This window comes from Mustela putorius, unplaced genomic scaffold (genome assembly GCF_011764305.1).
Source record: "Mustela putorius furo isolate JIRA1106 unplaced genomic scaffold, ASM1176430v1.1 tig00000139_pilon_pilon_pilon, whole genome shotgun sequence".
In the NCBI taxonomy this organism is placed as follows: domain Eukaryota; kingdom Metazoa; phylum Chordata; class Mammalia; order Carnivora; family Mustelidae; genus Mustela; species Mustela putorius.
The window spans coordinates 9,639,776-9,656,141 of NW_025421293.1; the positions used below are offsets into that span (position 1 = coordinate 9,639,776).

The 16,366-nt window shown below is 40.4% G+C and overlaps 1 protein-coding gene and 1 non-coding gene across 6 annotated transcripts in view; one reads left to right on the plus strand and one right to left on the minus strand.

Annotated features, from left to right (window-relative positions):
* The window catches only part of SMURF1 (SMAD specific E3 ubiquitin protein ligase 1), a 106,627-nt gene that overhangs the window by 25,247 nt on the left and 65,014 nt on the right, over window positions 1-16,366 (plus strand). The window lies entirely within an intron of this gene.
* On the minus strand, window positions 15,783-15,887 carry LOC123390735. Its single transcript, XR_006605303.1, has one exon. It is a non-coding gene; the product is annotated as a U6 spliceosomal RNA (small nuclear RNA).

Here is a 16,366-nt window from a genome sequence, read left to right on the forward strand (position 1 = left end):
GAACATACAACCGATTTTAGTATGCTGATCTTATATTCTGCAGTTTGGCAAAGCTGATGTATTAACTTCCATAGTTTTTGTGTGGATTCTTTTTTTAAAAAAGATTTTATTTATTTGACGGACAGAGATCGTAAGTAGGCAGAGAGGCAGGCAGAGAGAGAGAGAGAGAGAGAAGCAGGCTCCCCTCCAAGCAGAGAGCCCGACGTGGGGCTCGATCCCAGGACCCTGAGCCACCCAGGTGCCCTTGTGTGGATTCTTTAGGGTTTTCTGTAGCTTGGATTATGTCATGTGTTTGTGTGTGTGTGTGTGTGTGTGTGTGTGTTTTCATTTCCAGTATGGATGTTTTTTGTCTGGCAAGAGCAGACATTCTAATGTTAGTCCTGTTATTAGGGGGAAACTATTCAGTCTTTCATCAATATGATGTTAGCTGTGGGTTTTTCACAGATGCCCTTTATCTAGTTGAGGGAGTTCACTTCTGTTCCTGGTTTGTTGGGTGGTTTTTGTTTTTTGTTTATCATGAGCCAATACTGGAATTTTTCAGATGCTTTTTCTGCATTAATTCAAGTAATATTACAGTTTTAAGAATTCTATTACTATATTACATTAAATGATTTTTTAAAATTGTTGAGCTACCCTTGCATTCCTGGGATATAAAAACCACTTGGTTCTGGTATGGAATCCTTTTAATACCCTATCGTATTCAATTTGCTAGTATTTCATTGAGGATTATTTGCATTTATATTCACAAGAAATATTGGTCTGTGATGTCTTTGTCTGACCTTGGTAGAAGGGTGAGATAGGCCTCACAGAATGAATTAGGAAGTAGTTTGTCCTCTTCTGTTTTTGAAAGAATTTATGAAGGCTTGGGTTAATTTTTGTTTAAATGTTTAGTGGAACTCACCACTGAAGCCATCTGCTCCTGGGACTTTTTTTTGGGAGATGTGTTTTGATTACGGAATCTTTACATGTTCTAGGTTTTTTTCAGGTTTGCTGTTTCTTTTCTAGTTCTTTTTGGTGGTTTCTGTGTTTTTAAGAATTTCTGCATTTCATCTAGGTTACTTGATTTGCTGGTGTACAATGGTTCATAGTGTTTTCTTATCCTTTTAATTTCTGGAGATCAGTAGGAATGACCTCACTTTAATTTCTTTCTTTCTTTAAAGATTATTTATTTATTTATTTGAGAGACAGAGATTACAAGTAGGCAGAGAGGCAGACAGAGAGAGGGGGAGAAGCAGGCTCCCTGCCCAGCACGGAGCCCCATCTGGGGCTTGATCTCATGATCCTGAGATGTTGACCTGAGCCAAAATCAGAAGTTTAACCAAATGAACCACTGAGGCGCCCTATTGACCCACTAGTTTTTAAAGGTATATTGTTTAATTTCAACATATTTGTGAATTCTGGATTCCCTTCTGTTACTGATTTCCAATTTCATTTCATTGTGGTTGGAGGAGATACTTTGAATTATTGCAGTCTCTTAAAATTTTTTTTAAAGATTTTATTAATTTATTTGACAGGGAGAGAGATCACAAGTAGGCAGAGAGGCAGGCGGTGGGGGGTCAGGGGGAAGCAGGCTCCCTATTGAGCGGAGAGCCCAATGCAGGGACCCTGAGATCATGACCTGAGCTGAAGGCAGGAGCTTAACCCACTGAACCACCTAGGCGCCCTAGTCTCTTAAAATTTTTTTTATGGCCTAATGTACAGTTAATACTGTTTCATATGCACTTGGGAAAAATATGTTTTCTGTTGTTGTGATTGTTCTGTGTGTCTGTTAGGTCTAGTTGGTTTATAGTGTTAAGTCTTCTGTTTCCTTGTTAATCTTCTGGTTAATTGTTCTATCCATTATTGAAAGTGAGGTGTTGATGCCTCCAAATATTATTGTGGAACTTTCTCCCTTCAATTCTCTGTTTTTCCTTTATATAGTTGGGGCTCCATTGTTAGGTGCCTATATATTTATATTTGTTGTATCATCCTTGTGAATTGATTCTTTTATCATTATATAAGGTCTGTCTTTGTCCCTTGTAGCAAGTTTTGTCTTAAAGTCTGTTTTGTCTGCTGTTAATATGGCCATTCCAGTTGTTGCCTCTGGTTACTGTTAGTGTGGAGTATCTTTTTCTGTTTGTTTTCAACTTATTTGTGTATTTAAATCTAAAATGAGTCTTTTGTAGACAGCATATAGTTCATGTTTTGTTATCCATTTTGTTCATCTCTACCTTTTATTTTTATTTTATTATTTTTTAAGATTTTATTTATTTATTTGTCAGAGAGAGAGAGAGCAAGTACTGGCAAGCGGAGGCAGAAGGAGAAGCAGGCTCCCTGCCGAGCAAGGAGCCCGATGTGGGACTCGATCCCAGGATGCTGGGATCATGACCTGAGCCGAAGGCAGCCACTTAACCAACTGAGCCACCCAGGCGTCCCTCATCTCTACCTTTTAATTGAAGAGTTTGACTTTTAAATTTATGTATTTGTTGATAAAGGCTTCTACCAGTATCCCCGGAGCTTTTACATTTGTGTTACGTAAGCATTTATATTAAGGAGTCTATAACCCGATGCAGCTTCGGTGCTGTTGTTGGGTCCATAGCGAAGAAAATAAAATGCTAATTATTATCACCAGCAGGAAAAAAAAGGACTTCTGCCATTTTGCTATTTGTTTTCTATATGTCTTCTGTCCCTTTCTTGGTTACTGTGTTCCTCCATCATTGCCTTATTTATGCTAAATCACCAGACCCTCTTTGATGGACACATAAGGCGTCTATAGTCTTGCACTTTTACGCATGATGCTGCAGTGAATATCCTTGAATGTGTGTCATTTTACACATCTGTCCGCACATCTGTGGATAAATTTCTACATGGAAATTCAGCTGCTGCTGGAATGATGCTGACAGAAATAGGGAAACAGGCAAGAAGTCAAGATCTTCCCTTTTCTTCCCTGTCTCTCACCCTCTCTCTAGGACTTCCCATTGGCAGATGTGAATGCGGGGCCAGCCAGCTTGGGGTCTGGGAGCACCAGGCCCAGTATCACAGGATATGGTATAGCAGAGTGGGGAAGAGGAGAGAAGATGAGTAAATAATTGCATGTAAGAAATCATCATAGTCTCTTAATATCTCATTTCCAAAAATGCAGACTGATTTTCAACTTCTTAAAATTAAGTGAAATTAATTTCTTAATATCGGTTAGCAGAAATTAATCTCTTCACATCACCAGTTGGTTAATCTTGTAGATTCTGAATTCCATCCATGGTTCTTTTTTAAACATTAAAAAAAAAAAAAAAAAGACTATTCATTTGAGACAGCATGAGCAGGGGAAGAGATGGAGAGGGAGAAGCAGACTCCCCACCCCCTCCACCCCCCAACCAAAGGCAGGAGCCTGACTTGGGACTTGATCGCAGGACTCTGGGACCATGACCCGAGCTGAAGGCAGAGGCTCAACCATCGGAGCTACCTAGGCGCCCTCCATTCATGGTTCTTACTGACCCTCTCTCTTGACAAGCTGTGCGTATTACTTTAGGCTTAGAGTTGTATCTTCAGTGACAGAATTGAAAAATGGCCTTGCAAAGTGATGCACGTCTAATGGACGATACTACTGGGTCCTTTTCAAATATTGGTTGAGCGGGAATGTTGTCTGTTTTCTACATGTTCATTGGACAGTGTATTTCAAGTCTTAGCCATATCTTACCTTCCTTTTCCACACGGTTCCTATTGTTCTGCCATTATCAAATAACATGCCTGAAAGGAAGTGACTTATTGCATGTTTTGGCATCAATAGAACAGTAGAAGAAATATCTCTTGGAAGTGGAGAGAGTTTCACCTGGTGGGCATAGTCTAGAGTGACTGTATTTCTTGTTTCTGCTTGGAACACTTCTGTTTTAAATCTGTTGTCCTGGCACCATCAATAATAGTATCCTTTCTGGGGGCACCTGGGTGGCTCAGTAGGTTAAAAAAGAAAGAAAGTTAAATGGTAACTTCTTTGGGTTTAAAAAGAAATAATCGTATCCTTTCTTTCTTTCTTTTTAAGATTTTATTTATTTATTTTACAGAGAGAGATCACAAGTAGACAGAGAGGCAGGCAGAGAGAGAGAGGGAAGCAGGCTCCCTGCTGAGCAGAGAGCCCGATGCGGGACTCGATCCCAGGACCCTGAGATCATGACCTGAGCCGAAGGCAGCGGCTTAACCCACTGAGCCACCCAGGCATCCCATCCTTTCTTTTTCTAAAATGTGCCTTGGTTTAGATACAAAGCTTACCCATCTGACCAATGTTTAAGCCATCTTCTCTGGTCTAGTTCTATTCTTAGAAATTGTAAAACTTAACCTTTGCGATGTTAGCTGTTATCACCAGTGGGCAAGTAATGCAGAGAGAGGCTGAAGTCTGGGGTTGAGGATTAAAGAAGGGCCCGTGACTGAAGGCATATGTAGCTATGTAGTCCTAACACATATGGATCTTCATTCAGCATGTGTGCTGTCACGTGATGTGCATACATCCTTCCAGACATGTGCACGTCTCTAGAAAGATGTTTTTCTCTTTTAGATGTTGTTATACTTTATTAAAGGCATGATTCTTGGGGTACCTGAGTGGGCTAGTGGGTTAGAGCCTGTGCCTTCGACTCAGGTCATGATCTCAGGGTCCTGGGATCGAGCCCCACACTGGGCTCTCTGCTCAGCAGGGAGCCTTCTTCCCCCCACATCTCTCTGCCTGCCTCTCTGCCTACTTGTGATCTCGGTCTGTCAAATAAATAAATAAATAAAACCTTTAAAAAAAAAAAAAGCATGATTCTTTCCAAGATGACAGATCCTATTAATCTTTTAAAAATCGAAAGCCTTGAGTGCAAGGGCGTAACAGGGAATGCCTGGTGTGGACCAGTTGTTGAGACTCTACAGAGCAACAATGGCCAAGTGTTTTTTAGGTTGCGACTGGGGTGTGAGTTTGGCTGTAGTTTGATTAGCTCTGTTCTGTTAGTGCCTTTCACATACTATAAAGGGATGGTCCTAAAACTCTTGAGTTTGGAGGTGTCTGTTATAAATGATTTTTTTTTTTTAAAGAATGACTTTTGAAAGTGTTCTCTGATAGGCAAATTAAATTAACAACCTCACTTTTCCTCCTTGTCACACTTTTTTTTTTTTTTTTAAAGATTTTATTTATTTATTTGACAGACAGAGATCCCATGTAGGCAGAGAGGCAGGCAGAGAGAGAGGGGGAAGCAGGGAAAGCAGGCTCCCTGCAGAGCAGAGAGCCCGATGCGGGGCTCGATCCCAGGACTCTGGGATCATGACCTGAGCCGAAGGCAGAGGCTTTAACCCACTGAGCCACCCAGGCGCCCCTCCTTGTCACACTTTTGGTATATTTGTCATGTATTTTCTGGGCCACGGGGAGATAAGTGCCAATAACTTGGCTTTTGAGGTGAACAATCAGATGTCTCACTACCCTGGTGGTATTCCTAATACTCAAAAGAACAAGTGACATTTCATTAAGAGGAACCCCTTTTCCCTATCACTACCATTTGGTGCCACTTTGGAATTGGCTTTGGGAAGGCTGGAACCAGCTTAATATTGCTTGCTTCCTTTAACTGTATGCTACTTGGCATAGGAAGCCCCGCAAATGGAACAGCATGATCATTTCCAGCAGGGACTCTTGGAGGTCGTGTGTACCCAGGTTTCTCTGTATCCGAGAATAGTTGTCTTCCTGTTGTTGTGTTAGGTGCAAGGGATTTCTCGGAACTTTTAATGAGTGTGGATTTTAAGGAATCAGCCAAGCCTTATGGGAAAGATCTCAGTGTAGGTCTCATATTTTTTAAAAGCAAGGGGTGCCTGGCTGGCTCAGTCAGTAGAGCATGTGACTCTTGATCTCGGATTGTCGGTTCGAGCCCCATGTTGGGTGAAGAGATTACTTAAAAATAAAATCTTAAAACAACAATAACAAAAGAATGCGTTCTTTGGGCGCCTGGGTGGCTCAGTGGGTTAAGCCGCTGCCTTCGGCTCAGGTCATGATCTCAGGGTCCTGGGATCGAGTCCCACATTGGGCTCTCTGCTCAGCAGGGAGCCTGCTTCCCTCTCTCTCTCTTTACCTGCCTCTCTGTCTACTGTGATCTCTCTCTGTCAAATAAATAAATAAAATCTTTAAAAAAAAAAAAAAGAATGCGTTCTTTGAGGTGTTCCTGCTGGTGAGGGTGCCTCATGGTGGCGGAGTTGTCACTCTGTCAGGTGGTAAGGGTGGCTGTCCTCTCTCTCTACAGATGGCCTGGGAGTGCTCCTCGTGTGTTTTATCTGCAGGTAGTGTGGGGCACCCAGTTGCCTTTTTTGAGTCATTTCTTTTGGCGATGCAGGAGTGTACCTTTCGCCAAAACTTATCATAGAATCCCCAGTTTCTTAGTTTTATTTGGTTAATAATTATAAGTATGTGGATTTCTTCCTACCGTTTTCCACATTTACTTATATCCAATATAGGAAAAACACAAGAGGAGTATTTCCTCTTCACTGCAGCGATGAGCAGGCAACTCAAAAAATGCAAAGAGCTTCTTAGCTTTGATCTAGTCCATAAATCACTTGAGGGAAACCAGTAGAAGGAAGACGAGAACTGGAGAAGGCCATGGGATTCTTCAGGCGAGAGCTGGCCATCTGTCCGATTTCCCTGCCATTAGCCCCCTCGATGCTTGCTATCATGGTGACCAGAGTTTAGGCTTTTTCTTCGTGATTCATGTGACCTTGTGTTCCCAGTATTTACCAAATACTTCAAATAGTTTTCAAAAAAATTTCCTTGTTCATTTCCACAGTGTGCACATTCAGACCATAAAAGGACCTACTGAGATAACATGTTTAAATTCCACAAGTGATAGGGTCTGTTAATGATAGATTTTTAGATTTCGATTTACAGGGATTTAGAGTAGTTTAATGATAGGCTAAATTTTTCTAGATCTTTGATATTATCCAGGCTGCTTCCTCAGGATGGTCTATCATGGTAGACTTCATCACCCTGATTCCCTTCACCTTATAGTCATGATGGAGCAGCTACTTCTTGAGATAGCTTTTTTCTGTACAGTGGAGGATACCAAGTAGAAGAAGGGAGTTTTTCCGATGCAGTCTCTGCTTTCTAGAATCTTACATTGGGAGGAGAAGAATTGGGAGGAAAACCAGCAGACTGCTATACATGCTCCATTGGAGGCAAACAGAATTGCAGGAATATGGGGGCGGGCAGAGTCCGTCATGCCATCTAGATGGGCTTGAAGGTCTGTGGGGGGTGTAGTATTTGAGCTCTGCCATTTGTGTTACTGGATGGAAATAGGCAGATGTGTGATGGGTTCGGAGGACATTTAAAATAATGGAAAAGGCTTGAGTGAAGGGTTAGGAGGGGAACAGTGCATGGCGTTTATTGGGGGAGGAAGGGGGATGTTATGGGGTTCTGGGTACTGGGATCACAGTCTTAGTAGGAGAAGCTATAGTAGATGATGAAGTATTTATTGGAGCCCATCTGTTTGGTAAATATCCTCTTGCCATCTAATATCAATTTTGATATCAATATAATATTGCCATTTACATATCAATTTTGATACCACTGTCATAATATTGAAAATGTAATTAATATATGATCATAATTTAAAACTCTGCCATGAGACAAAAATCAAGAAGCAGCATATATGGTGGTTGAGAACATAGATTTTGACGGTGGATGGCCTGGGTTCAAATCCTGAATAGCTAGCTGTGTGACCTCGGGCATGTTACTTGTCTCTCTGATGCCTCACTTTCCTTGCATATCATGTGGGGTTAATAATAGTACTTACATGTTTATTGCAATGATGAAATGGCTAATGTGAAATATTTACAGCAGTGCCTGGCATATAGTAGAATGGTATATGAGCATTAGTAGTTATTATTAGTTGTAATAATAGTATTAGTATTTATAATTTGATTTTTTTTTTCCTCTGAGGAAAATTGGACTGGTGTTTCTGTAGATTATATATCGGTGTAAATTTGCACGAGTGAAATTGTAGCAGCCCAGGCCTATGAATACATGCAGAGTCTCGCAGAATTTTCATTGGAATAAAAAATTCTTTCAGAGGACTTTTGTGCTTTGCATTATAGCTGTCCGGTTTACTGACTGCTTCCTGGGCCATAGCTGACCCGGGAAGGTTGGGTGGTTGTATGTGTGTGTGAGATGGGATATTATGGGTGAGAATGATTTCTTTTATATCAGTTCAGTGTTTTAGTTACAAGTAACAGAAACGGACTTCGGCGGGGGCGGGGGGGGGGGGGAATGGTCTTCAGCTAACATGAGCCATAAGAGAATTTTTGGAAGGTTGTTGGGAACTCTTAGAATGGCTAGAAGGCTGGGTACCAAACTTGAGAAAAGTCAAAAACTAAGGGATTCGGGTGGCCAGAGGCACAACAGCCGTGTCCCAGGCTAGTGGCCTGGTCTGGATGAACGCAGTGTCGCTGTCACTGAGATTTGGGATGCCTGCCTTCCAACTGTTCCTGGTCTGCATGCATAAATGCCTTGTTGGAATAGTTTTTACTAGATTGGAGATGGTTAAAGTGGCTGCCTGTAGGGATCCGAATACCTTGCGGAACAGCCGTGGCAGGCAATGCCTTGTGGCCCTTTAAACGTTTTGTGGAAGGATATTTAATGACATGGAAATGGTTCACATGTTTTATTGTAGTGAAACTGTATGGGTTGGATCATTATATTTAAAAATTGGATGAAGGAGCTACTATTATTATTCTCACTGGACAGACAGGCATAGAACTATTGCCTTGTTTGCCCCTGGTCACTCGGCCAATAAGTAGAAGAGGCAGGACTTGAAGCTGTGGCTCTAGAACTGGCCCTTAGCCACTCTGTGGCTCTCTCTCTGACACACCCTATGAAAACAGGAGAAGAGATTATAACTAGGTGGTGAGATTATGGGCGCTTCTATTACTTTATCTGATTTCTCTGATAAGCATATGTGACTTCTATAGTGACCCAGCTGATGAAGTTACTGTAAAAATGGAAAGCTTTGGAATTCTTAACTTCCAGCTGAAAAGTTGTGTCCAGAGGTATCCACTGCAAATTTCTTTTTTTTTTTTTAATGTAACAAGAAATCCCAATAATCACCTCCGTTAATAGATGAATTTCCTCTGAACTTGTACATGACATGGCAATGTTATATTTGCCATTAACTGGACAAGTGAATACCAGAAATTACCAAAACCAGAAAATGTTACTGGGATTTGAAGCTCCGTGGTTGCTGCATTTTCAGAATTACATCAAAGCATTGATAAAATAGTTTGTGTTTTAAATGGAAGATTTAAATCTGTGAAGCTTTTTAAGATTTGTGTTTGTCACGTCTTGGCATGAGTTTCTCGTTTGTAGTCTAGTTATGAAAAGATTCTGGTTTCCATATGTATATTTAAAATACTCTGAGTCATGGATCCAAATGAGTAATAGACATTATATCTGTATCAGATTTCTGCTTTGTCATACCTCCACACGAAGTCAGTGCATTTCTTTTAGTACTTCCAGTGGTAAACACATTGAATTGGCAAAATGGCATTCAATTTCAATATTCTTCCTGGTGTTTTAGAATTAATTTTCAGCAATGACTGCATTGGAATGAAAATGCATGTTTGATTTTACAGGACGCTTAGGAAAAGGGTCCACGTGTGACTGCACACGAGTGTGTTTGTATCTGGTGCTGTGAGGGGCGTTTGCACATTGAGATGTACCATCGTGGGCACCCTTAGAAGAGGTGAAATGCTGTAAATTAACCAGTGACAGAGCTTTCCTTTTTTTTTTTGTTTTTGTTTCTTAAGTAGGCTCCATGTGCCTAGCGTAAAGCCCAGTGCAGGGCTTGAACTCACAACCCTGAGATTGAGACCTGAATGCAAATCAGGTGGCTGAGCTGCCCAGGTCCCCTGTTAGAGTTTTCTTATCATCTGTCATTTTTATTTATGCTCTTGCAAGGGTTACTTATTTAAGTAGAGATTTTTGGCTTGTATTATTCTTGTGCATTATAATGGAAAAGTAAAAGCAAGATAGAAGAAGGAATTCCTAAAATATCCTCATATTCAGTGTCCGTCTCTCATGAATCAGCTGTTTGACTAGAATCCAAAACATTTGTGTATTTCCACATACTGTGTCATAAATAACGTTGACAGTGCACTTTGTTTTAGAAGAGTGGGCCATTCTTAGCTCTGTAGGTTTTTAAAAACCACTGTATTGAAGGGCACCTGGGTAGCTCAGTGGGTTAAGCCACTGTCTTCAGCTCAGGTCATGATCTCAGGGTCCTGGGATCGAGCCCCGCATCAGGCTTTCTGCTCAGCAGGGAGCCTGCTTCTCCTTCCCCCTCTGCCTCCTTCTCTGCCTACTTGTGATCTCTCTCTCTGTCAAATAAATAAATAAAATTTAAAAAACCCCAAACAAACCACTGTATTGAGATACAATTTACACACCATGCAATTCACCCATTTAAGTTTAAGATTCAGTGGTTTTTGGTATATTACATTATTAATTTTTATTGTAAGATGCATATATAACAATTTACCATTTTAACCATTTTTAAGTATACAGTTCAGCGGTATTAATTCCATTCATAATGCGTTGTCCCCACTGGGTATCTCCAACACTGTTTTTTAAAATCACCCCAAAGAGAAGTTCCGTAACCATTAAGTAACGACTGCTCATTTCTCCCTTTGCCAGCCTTCTGGTAGCCTCTCATCTACTTTTTTAATGATTTTGCCTGGTTTCGTTGTTTTATAAAGGTGGAATCATACAGCATCTGTCTTTTCGTGTCTGGCTTCTTTCAACATAGCATAATGTTTTCAAGGTTCGTTCATGTTGTGGCGGGTGTCAATTTCTTTCCGTGTTATGACTGAATACTGCTTTATTGCACAGATACACTATAAGCTGTGTATCCGTTAATCAGTTGATGGGCACCTGGGCTCTTTCCACCTTCTGGCTGTTGTGAATAATGGTGTGATGAACATGGATACACAGGCATATATTTGAGCCCCACTTTCATTCCTTCGGTGTATACCTAGGAGTGGAATTGCTGGCTCATATGGTCATTTTTTGATTACCTTTTTGTTCTCTTTCTAAGTTTTAACGCTGATACTTGTGATCTCCACACACGTATAGGCAATGATTACTAAATCCTGACCGGTCACTGGCTGATTATAAGATACATCTTGTTTGCAGAGAGGTTAAGACTCAGGCCTTAGAGTTGATGAAATATTGTATTTTGATATTTCATAAAGCTGGATACCCTTAAGAAGTGATGGGTCAGCATGACTCTATTAGAAGATTTTCATCTGAATATATTCTTAAAAATCATTTGGAAAAAAAAATACAAGTTCTCTTATAAAGGACTACATCTTGTTTGTACAATATTTGGGGCAAAACCCAGGAAAATATGAAGGAAAAAAATAACCTGCCTAGTCTGTCTTTCAGAAATATTGCTATTAATCTTTCACTCTGATTTTCTCAATTACTTTTCCAGGCACACATGTTTTAGCTTAATTCTTCATCTTTAGGATCCCTGACAAAAAGTTATGTATATTCAATTTTGAGGCTATGATAATCCTTGCTATAGAAAGTGAAAGCTGTCTGCTTGTTGCTCCCCCCTCCCCCGCTCTTGCCCCATTAACCCATAAGATAACTTGGTATATGAGTTAGAAATAGGAACCTACCGGGGCGCCTGAGTGGCTCAGTGGGTTAAGCCACTGCTTTCGGCTCGGGTCATGATCTCAGGGTCCTGGGATCGAGTCCTGCATCGGGCTCTCTGCTCAGCAGGGAGCCTGCTTCCCTCCCTCTCTCTCTCTCTGCCTGCCTGTCTGTCTACTTGTGATTTCTCTCTGTCAAATAAATAAATAAAATCTTTAAAAAAAAAAAAAAAAGAAATAGGAACCTACAGATTTTGTTCTATGCCTGTATCAACATTTATTACCATCATTTTATTGTCCTTGTATTCCATTGTCATGGGGTCATACTAACATTATTTTCTAATTTGTGTAAGGAGAGCTAACGATGCCATTTTATTTCATCCTTAATTAAAATTTTTGTTCTTAAAAATTGAATACCTGCATATGGTAATAAATAGCCAAGTAATATGGAAGAGATTAGGTTGAAAAACTGACCGTACCTCTTCCTGCTTCTCTTCGTGCCCCTGAGTTTCTATCTTTAGTTCCTTTGGTAACTCCAGATAATACAAATATGCTTCTCTGTGTTTACTTAATTTTGCAGAACAGTGTGACTCTGCTGTGAGAACTTCCAGGTTTGCCTAGATTCTGTTAGGAGGTAGCTGGCATCTGAGTTCTGATTTTCCATCACTACCCCCTACCCACTTTTGTTTATACGTATCACGTCTGCTTGTCAGACCAGCACATAGTCCCTGCTCCATTACTGAATTTCTGCCTGACCCGTTTTTCCCTCCTCCTTAGTTTTTTTCCACCAACGAATCCAGGAATGTACTCGCTCCACCCACCCCACCATATCACGTGCCTTTGTTATAATATTGATATGGCCGTAGTAGATAAATTCTCTTTCAAAACTCCTACAGATGTATGGGATGTTAATGCTATGCACAAAGAACAGAGAAATACTGAGAAGATCCCATTAAAATGTGAGTGCGATTTTTAGAATAAGAGCTAAAAATGTCAAGTTCCTGTTCATAGAAAATCATATTTTGCCTATAGTTTATGCAGAGTATAGATTTAAATGGGATCAAAATTCATAATCCTAATATGCTCCTATAAAAGGAGCTAGCGTATGATTCCCTGTCTTTTTAATTTCAAATACGCACCATAAGATATGTATTTTTATTCCCCTCCACCCTCCCCAGTATCATATTAAAATCGTCCTTAAGCTTGTCTAGACATAGGAAGGCAAACTAAGAAAAATGAAGTTACTGTATATTTTTGTATATATTATTTTCACTCTTCATGTAAGTTTAAAATGCTTGGATCTTTATATGTGGAGTTCCCACTCGTATTACAAAAATTGATTGCACACGAGACAATAAATATACCTATTATGTTTCAGGTTGAGATTTAATTGTGCATGTCTCCTGTAGTGTATTAATTTGTATGTTTAAACCTCCACTCATGTATGAGCCAGGAACACAGTATCTCAGCTTTTAAATCAGTGGAAATGACATGTTAGCATTGCTGGAGCATTCTTACCACTACTTCCTCCCCCCCACCCCCCACCCCCCGCCAACCCTTCTTCCTCACCAGTTTCTTTAAGAAATAATAGTAGCATTGCTCCTTATCTAGAATCAGGTTCATAGGGGTGCCCGGGTGACCCAATCAGTTGGGCAGCCAACTCTGGATTTTGGCTCAGGTCATGATCTTAGGGTCCTGGGATCAAGCTCCATGTTGGGCTTTGTGCTTAGTGGGGAGTCTGCTTGAGGATTCTCTCTCTCTCTTCCTCTGCCCCTCCCCTGCTCATGCTCCCCCCCCCTCAAATAAATCTTAAAGAATCATGTTCATAGGTAACTTTTCAGAAGATTGATTGAACTGAGCTCTAAAATGAAAATAAATGGCAGGAAAATTTGCGTGTGGTTAAAAATTGGATACCTCTTCATCTAATTATTTTTAAAAAATCACTTTACTAAGTTAAGGGTTCTTTTGCCTGCCTTCAATTTTTTGGATTTGGGTTTAAGATTTGATGAGTATCATCTTGTATCTCTCTTTGACTCTGAATATTCTTGTTGCTTTATAAGTCTGTCTGCATTTCTTCTCCAGTCCAGATCCTGTGATCTTCCTTGTCTATGAGTTCAGTCTCCGTTTGATCACTGATAGAATGTGTCTAGTAGTAACTTATCAGCTGTTACCAAGAGCTAATGATTGTTATTCTAACAAAGATACAAACCTCATTCCAAAAAATGTGACTCTTTTCATGTATCACCTGGGAAGACTGGATATATATTTCTGTAATGTTTGGCTCAGAACTTGCAGCTGCATTTTTATTTTTATTTTTTAAAGATTTTATTTATTTATTTTATTTGAGAGAGAGATCACAAGTAGGTAGAGAGAGAGTGGGAAACAGGCTCCCTTCTGAGCAGAGAGCCCGATTCGGGGCTCGAACCCAGGACCCCGGGATCATGACCTGAGCCAAAGGCAGAGGCTTTAACCCACTGAGCCACCCTGGCGCCCCGCAAATGCATTTTTAAATTGAGGTGCTGGTCGCTCTCTTCCTTTCTTACTAGACACAGTACAACATCTTTCCAGCACTAAATTCATAGATATCCCGGCATCTGGCCTGTTGTTAACCTCAGCGTTTTTAAGTGAACAGTTGAGTATGTTAACCTTAAAAATAAATCTATCATTTGTTTTACCAGCAAAAATAGTTTTATTTGATAATAACAGAACTGCAGTTCAGGACAAGCAAGTGATGATAAAACCATAGGCAAGTCCAGCAAAAGGACAAGAATGTTATTTTATGGAGAAGAATGCGGAAGTTGAGAGGGTTGTTCTGGACAAAAGTCCAGTGGGGAAAAGCAAGAGTTCAGAGTGATGAAGGTTTCTCATTGGCCGAGTTGCCTGGATGGTCCATTTCTTGTAGGGGATGTGATGTCTGTTTCAGTATCGGGGTCTGTAATTGAGGATTCTTTCCTGTTAAGGATTCTTCTAGTAGAGGTCTGTAATTGACCTTGAGTTGTAGGTCTCTACCTTCCAACCTCCCCTCGTGGTAACCTGAGTCCACTTTAGCTGGGTTTCCCTTTATTAATTTTCAGAAGTATTTATAAGCTTCAGTTATTAACAGTAATTCTAGACCAGTTTAAAATACAAGGTAGAGACTCATGGTTTCAAGCATTGTTCGTGTCAGTCCCTCAGAAACCACTCTGGTTCAGTTGTTAGAGCTCACGTTTTCACCGTGTACCTCTTCCACTTTGGTGTTAGCTAGCCCACATGCCGGAAGAGCTCTAAACATCATAAAAATAGAGTCTGTTGATCACACTGAAGAGATTACCCTGACGGTGTTAAGAGCAAATCAGTCTTACTGTATATGTTTAGAAAGAGTATAACATGTTGGCATTGTTTAAGGGTAAAATGTTCATAGAGTGGTATCTCTATGCTGTTCATCCCACCCTTGTGACAATGTTTTGGTTCAGTACTTTTCTAAATAATTTTTTTAAAAGATTTTATTTATTTATTTGACAGAAGTCACAAGCAGGCAGAGAGGGAGGCAGAGAGAGAAAGGGGGAAGCAGGGTCCCCGCCGAGCAGAGAGCCCCTGAGATCCTGACCCAAGCCGAAGGCAGAGGCCCAACCCACTGAGCCACCCAGGCGCCCCTTTTCTAAATAATTTTTAAGCTGATGGTTAATAGAAGAAAAAATAACCTATGGATGCAGATACCAATTAAGTTGGTAAACAGCGGGTAGGTACAGTCTCAAAAACCTGTACATGTTTATTAGCTTTATTAAGATCTAATTCATATACCATAAAATTTACCCTTTTAAAAGTATACAATTCAGTGGCTTTTAGTGTATTCACATACTAATGTAACCAACACCAGTCTTATATTAGAGCAAGTTTTTCTGAAGTTTTTATTTTAATCAACCAGTGCTCGTCATGACAAGACGCGTCTTAATCCCCATCCCTGATCTTACCCATCTCCCCCCAGACCGCCGCCGATAACCATCAGCTCTTTATAGTATAGAGTCTGTTTCTTGGTTTGTCTCTTTGTTCCCCCTTTGCTCATTTGTTTCTTAAATTCCACATATGAGTGAAATCATATGGGATTTGTCTTTCTCTGACTAACTTACTTCCCATAGCGTTATACTCTCTAGGTCCATCCCCATTGTTGCAAATGGCAAGAAAAAAATACAGAATGTTTCACAAATGTGTGTGTCATCTTGTGTAGGGCCCATGCTAATCTTGTCTGTACTCTTCCAATTTGATTTATTTACTTACTTGCTTATTTATTTGGAGTGCAGATGCGTGATGGGGGGAGAGGGAGAGAGAGAATCTTAAGCAGGCTCCACACCCAGCGTGAACCCCACTTCGGGCTTGATCTAATGAGCTGGAATTGAGAGTTGGATGCTTAACTGTTGGAGCCATCCAGGTGCCCCAGTATCGTTCTGCCTGTAGTATATGTGCTGCCGAAGTGAGCAGGAACATTTTCATTACTCTAAAAAGAAACCCTGTACCCGTGAGCAGTCATTCCCCGTACCCCTATCTCGAGCCCCTGTCTATATGGACATCATCTATTCTGGACATTTCATAGCAATGGAATCATACAATATGTGGGTTTTTCTTTCACTTAGTGTAATGTTTTCAGGGTTCATCCATGTTGTCTTATGTATTAGCACCCCATTCCTTTTTATTGCTGAATAATACTCCATCGTATGGGGACACTGTATTTTGTTCATTTATCAGTTGATGGACATTTGAATTGTTTCAC